General features: G+C 46.8%; 1 long non-coding RNA gene across 1 annotated transcript; it reads left to right on the top strand.

Moving 5' to 3' along the window:
* The first annotated feature begins 1111 nt into the window (after nucleotides 1–1111).
* LOC119236639 (uncharacterized) lies at nucleotides 1112–1671 on the top strand. Its single transcript, XR_005123117.2, has 3 exons — nucleotides 1112–1273; nucleotides 1358–1483; nucleotides 1582–1671. It is a non-coding gene; the product is annotated as an uncharacterized LOC119236639 (long non-coding RNA).
* Nucleotides 1672–6437: the final 4766 nt, after the last annotated feature.

Here is a 6437-nt window from a genome sequence, read left to right as displayed (position 1 = left end):
TCATGTTCAAATATATTTTCAGCTGTGGTGAGATTTGAATGGTTCAACAGGTCAACACACCTGTGACCACCCACAGCACACCTGTGGGAAGCGCTGTCCTAATTAATAGACATAAGGATTCCAAGAAAAAACAGGTTGTGTGATCAAATGATTTTGGGGCGCTCTGTGCTAAAGTTAAACTACAGCTTTACTACAGCAGGGATCCTCAGAAACTTTAAGATGCTGATGCCCATCAATTCTCCTTTCTGCCTCCCAAATGAAAAGGGGTGAAGCACAGAAACACATAGTTCATGTAAACACAAATGTCCGGCAAACAAATAAATATCAACCTGTTAGGGGGAAAGGATGTCCTGAGATAATCTCATACAGGTTTTGTGGACCCCACCCCCACTCCAGACTAAAGCCATCAGGACATTGGGAAAGACAAATCCCATCACCACCAAGGGGAGGGTGGCTGGGACCTGAGGGTGGAGTTGGGTAGCCAGGTTGGATATAAAAACCAAACACGTGGGCCTTGCTGGCGCTCTGGCTCGCGATCGCTCGCCTCCTGGCTTCAGGGCTCCTGGCTGGCGGCCAGCTCTCAGAGCGCCATTTTGGGATTCCTGATCGGCGGATCGGGTAGGACTCATTTAAAACTTTGTCTCCCACTTTTCTCCCAGAGCTGTACATTTCCTCATTTCCCTTTCCCTTGTAAATAAACCTTTTATTAACCTTTCACGTGTGCCTGCAGTAAAGCATTAATAAGTCCTTTTAAGCGCGCGGGTGAGGACCCACAGTCAGGCACCCCGTTTTGTATCGGGGTTGCTCTACAACAAACCTTGCTCATAACTTAATAAATGCATCATAAAACAAGACAGATGGTCACACAGAAGACTGGCAAACCTGAAAAGCTCGGTGCACTTGAGTTGGAAAAGGTGCTCTTGTATAAAGTAAGAGGCTGTGCAGATCCATGTGTTTGGAGGGAGGAGCCAGTTGGGAGCATGCCTGCATGGAGTCAAGAGCCAATGACTTCATCACGTGGGGATTTCTTATCCTCTCCAAGAAGCCTGCAGCTAGGCAGCCCAGGCTGATGCATTTGCTGCATTGTGACCTCATGGTTAAAGATTCACATTCCAGGCAAGAAGGGGAACAGCAAAGAGGAAGAGGTGGTGCCTCTCATTAGGAAATCAACACATTCTACCACAACTTACATGGCAGGGCCCGAACTAGCCACTTCTAAACACGAGGATGGCTGCAAAGGGTCGATACTTTAGCTTGACGATCTCTGAGCAAAGTAAGATACTGGTTCACCTAACCTCGCCTCAGCTGACTCTTGGATCTTATCTCATAATTCTTCCCCATGATTTCTGTCTTTCAGCTTCACTGATTATAACAGACAATGTCAGTGCTCCACCCAGATTCCCTCAGATCACTCTTTACCCTCCTGCATGTTCTCAAGCTTTGGAAGGCATTTGCTTCCAATACCCAGTACCCATGGCTCGTGGTGAGTGTGATGGAGCTCAGGCAATGGGGTCGGTACATGGGCTTATTGGGCCCCTCTGAGAAAGAATGTAGCAGACGATCCCATTCATCATCACACAGCAGGTTTGTGGAGAACATGTGAACAGGGAAGGCAAGGTACCTGCACAGACAGACGGGCAATCTTAAAGAGCAAGAGCTGCAGGTTCCCAAAGGCAAGTGGTGTTTTTTACAATTGTCCTTTGATAGAATTATAGTGGAAACTACTGCCTTGGGGTCAGATTGGGTTGGTCTTCTAAGACTGATAATCCTCTTGCTCCCACCTCTGGCTGATAATCTTTTCTCACCCCACCTTAGATTCCTGGAACCTTCCATTGCTAGTTTAGTTAAGATTTATTGATCTTCTCTACCCACACCTCTGGGGTTTGTCCTTGTGAGAGCTTCCATCCTAAATTCCCATCAAGTTGGGACTGCTCTCAGGCTACTGGAGCCTGTCATGGTATCATTACTAAATTTAAAAAGTAGGCCCAGTTTCTTATCCAGCAGGCAAGTTTGGATAAAGGGAGTAGACGAAACTGCCACGAAAGTTGGATACTAAGCAGATGACCCAATGATCTATGCTAATTCAGATCATCAGTCAGGACTCACCCAAGACTAGTCACCCTAACCAGTCAATGATGGCTGGAGTATAAACAGAGCTCCGGGACCCTAATCTATGTGTGGCAGATCCCTCCTCTCTTTCCCACTACTTCTCTTAGCAGTGTGTTTCAGTAAATCTGCCTGTTATGTTCTCCACCTTGTCTTGGTGAATTCTTTCACCCCTGCACCGCCATCCTACACCCTGATTCTTTTCCATGACAGCACCCATTTTACATACATACAACCCAGAAGTTTCTGAGAGTTCCCATCGCCCTGGGGTGTTCCTAAATCTGGCAATATGAAAGTCTCAGTAACCTAGTTACCCCTAGAGAGCGCTTAGTCACGTGCACATGAATTCTCATCTCAGTATCTGCTTCTTACTTAATACACTGGTTATTGCTATTCCTAGAATAGATTAAGCATATTCCTGCTACAGGGTCTTTGCATGCCATCAAGAATTCCTTCTCCCAGATAAATGCATGGTTTGGATTTTGTTCAGGTCTCTGCTCCTGTGAGGATTTCCTTAACTGCTTTGCCTAAAAGAAACCCCCATCATCAGTTTCTACCTCTTACCCTGCTTAATTTTTTTACCACTAATCCCCACTTAACAGTATATAATATATTGTGTTTAGGTATTGGACAGTGATTTTCAGCTTTGAAAAGGGGCCTACACAACCATTGGAACTTTTTTTAGTTGGAAAAACAGGTTTTTTTTAGAGCCCATAGCATTTTATGAGACATTAAAGCTGAGTCTGGAGTCCCAAAGATCTCATGCTGTCACAGAGGGCCCAGGACCCACAAAGAGGTACTCACTTACACTGTAAGGTCTCCATAGTGGTCTCTGCACAGATCTATACAGACGGTTACTTCCATCTGAAAAAAATCCAGAAAGACAGCATGGAAAAGACCACATTTGTCATTAATGAAAGAAAACGTTTCTAGGAAGAAAAGGTGAGTTGCAGTCTCGTTAGGAGGAATCGCATGGAGTAAGTCAAATGTCCATGGCTTTTCTGTGTGGATAAAACAGAGTTCCTGAGGAGAGCAGCAGAATACTGAGGGCCACAAAGCAGGAGAAGGCATAGAAGGACCTTAAATGTTTAGCTTTGTCCAGAAGCAGAGGAGAGTCATGGTGTTAGGGGGAAAGAATGTCCTGCAACTGGCGAGGGGAAAATCCATCCCTTCTGTCACCAGCCAGCTCACTGCTCCAGGTGCAGAGTCCATCTCTCAGCACCAGAGGGCGCTATGAGCCAGGCCACAGGCTTCCCTCTTGCCCTAACAGGTGGTGGACACCTCACTTCTGGCCCTCGGAGTCCAGTGGCTTCATTTCCAGTGGGGTCACCACCGTTGTCTTGCTGTCAGCACACAAGGCCTTGGAAAATCTTTTGTATTGTATCTTGTTATTTGACTTTCTCCTTCCATGTAACCATAACAGAGAAAGAGGTGCTGCTGGGGGTGCAGTAAGGAATAAACATAAAACCCTGGAGTTTTAGGGTATTTGGTCTAAACCAGAAGTTCTCCGTGTGTAACCTCTGGAGCCAGTATCTTCAGCACCTTCCAGTGTCACATGAGAAATGCAGATTCCCAGGAACCCCTCAGACCAACTGAATCACCCTGGGGATGTGCCCAACAATCTCTGCCTTAACGAGATCTTAGTTCGGTTCTGATGCAGAGTCAGTGTTGAGTGTCCCTGCTCTAAGAAGCACTACACGATGTAGTGGCTGTCCTAGCGGAGCGAGTCCAGTGAGCTGCAGAAGGGCCCAACTCAGACAAGCCAGAGTCATAGAATGCTTCCTCGAAGAGGTATCAGAGTAAGAATCAAACAGGTAAAGAGGAGGAAAAAGCATTCCGAGCAGAGAGAACAATTATGCCAAGATTTCAGCTGGAAGAGACCTAGCACCAAGGGGCTCAAACTTTGTGCTCCCAAGAACACTCCTGATTTCTTCCCAGGGGCTCCCACATTTTGAAAGCTGTCCTCTAAAAACTGCTTTGAACAATCAATAATTCATTGACTGCTAATCAATATCTATAGCTCTGATCAGAGTTTCTGATTAACATAAGAGGTCCAGACTTCCTACTCTGAATTAATAATGATAGTAACTACCACCTGCTGAGTGCCAAGTGCTATATATGTACTAGCTCATTCAATTGCCACCATAATAAGCCTCTGAGTAAGGATACTATTGTGGACCCCCCCCACCCAACTTCAGTGCAGAGGAAACTAGTGCTCAAGAGAGGTTTGTCATGTGGCCAAAGGCCAAAGTAGATATATTCTGTCCTACTAGGTTGCAGGGCCAGCCCCCTGCCCGGCTGGCTGGATCCCAACACTTTTCTGTTTCTTGGGAGTGGTGGAGTTCCAGCCCTCGAGAAAGGTGGCTCGCCTGTCAGCACATGCAGCCTTACCCTGCACAAATGCACAGTTCCTGTTGGGCGTTAAAACTGAAATAGCTCTTGGTGCCCATTTCTATCTTGAGACTTCTCTAGGGTTGTAGGACTCCAGGTCAGAATCTTTGTTGTAACTAGCCCAACTCTCTCTCTCTCTCCCCCGACACACACCTCCCTCAACACCTACTCCCTAATAAGAATATGGGAGGAACCCAAGGTGGACCCCCCTCAAATTATCCCAATAGCATGAAAGTAGAATAGAACTTGCTAGTCCTTGGGTCACAGCCCTGCCTCTCCCCTACCACTTCCCTTGCTTGCTTCCTTCTTAAGTATCTACTAAGTCCCTGCTCCGTGCCTGGCCCTGACCACTGGCGATACACATGTTCAAATAAGGGGAAATAAAGTTATTTGTGCCTTTCTTCCTCTTGGGCCGTAGCATGTCACTGCTCCAGGCTTGCATTAAGTTCTCTCCACCAGCACCAATTCTCACCTTATCCACTGGTTTGGCAGGAAAGAACACAGGATACATACCCCTGCCTCCCCTTCCATCCCACCTCTCTGGCCTCTGTTCTTAAAATGGGTAAGCCCTACCTGAGATCTTGAGGAGGTGCTGGCTGCCTCCCCGCTTTCTCCAGAGGGAACATTCGGTAAACTGACTTGCTGTATCTGCCCATTACGCCCTGTGGCCCTCCGCCGTTGATGGCTCATGGCTAATCTCCTTTCTCACTTCCTTATGCCAAATATATCACCAGGCTGCATCATCTTCCCAGTAGCTGAGTTCCCTTAGTCCATGTTTGTGTTCGTAAGTTAGGTCAAGTAACAATTTCTATGTTGGCTCCAAGAAACAAAGACAGTTGGGCCTGATGTCTGCGCAGGGGAAGCTCGCAGTCTGGGGAGGGCAGGGGAGGCTGCTATGACCATACCGTGGACGGGCAGCCGGACAAGGTAGCTTCATTACTAAGGGTCTGTCTGTACGACACGCAGGGCGTGCTTATCACAACCCAGCAAGTTCTGGGCAAACACGGGGGCCTCTCTGGCTCTCTCAGATTGGAGAGCCATCCTTGCAGACTCCTAGCTGGGAAAGGAAGCAAGGCTCTTGAGGAGTCTCTCAAGTGAGGGCAGGAAGAGTGAACTAGCAAAAATCCCTATTGGTTAGCAGGCTGCAAATCTGCCCTCAGGGGCAGACTTTTAATCACCATCTCACACACACTGATATAGAAACCAAAATGTCAGTTAAAATATTTTCAATAAAAATGATTTTTAACACTCTAGAAAAGCAGCAGGTACTTAAGTAAATGAGAGAAAAATAAAATGTGAATTTGAACAGTGGCCTTAAATCTGAATCACTGTGAATACTTGGTATATACATTTCTCTCTGTGTGTGTGTGTGTGTGTGTGTGATATGCAAGTATAAATGAAGAGAGTAAAAGACATCATTTGAAAATATGTTATACAGATAATTGATTTTTTTTTTCCCTTCCAAAGGGAACACCAAGCGTGGGCATCCTTCCAGGCTGGCAGGTACAGCTACACCTCTCCCCTTCTTTACCAGCCCTGGGGAAGCACACAGCATGACTCCATTGCTCTCTGCTGATACAGGAACTTGTTTTTGTTTTTTTTTAAAGATTTATTTATTTATGCATACAAGGAATGGGGTACAGGCCAGAGGTGTGGGGAGAGGGGGGTGTGAGAGGATTCACCAGAGACAGAGTGGGGAACAGAACAGGCAGACTGACTGAAATACCCTGCTGAGGGGAGCAGTGGGTGAGTCAGGAGAGGTCTGCTGCGCCATGTGGGTAGCTCCCTGGCCGGGATTGAACTCGTGCTGCAGTGGCTGCAGATAGCTTCATAGGATGCGTCTTAACCCCTTGTGCCACCAGGGAGGCCCCTGATACAGGAATTTGTATTCCAGTCTCTTGTTATGACAAACAATGCAGCAGAGAACTTCCTGCATATTT

This window comes from Talpa occidentalis, unplaced genomic scaffold, assembly GCF_014898055.3.
Source record: "Talpa occidentalis isolate TD23 unplaced genomic scaffold, MPIMG_talOcc4v2.1 talOcc4.9, whole genome shotgun sequence".
NCBI classification, from domain to species: Eukaryota; Metazoa; Chordata; class Mammalia; order Eulipotyphla; family Talpidae; genus Talpa; species Talpa occidentalis.
Note: the sequence above shows the minus strand (reverse complement) of the source record. Positions and strands in the feature narration are given on the sequence as shown.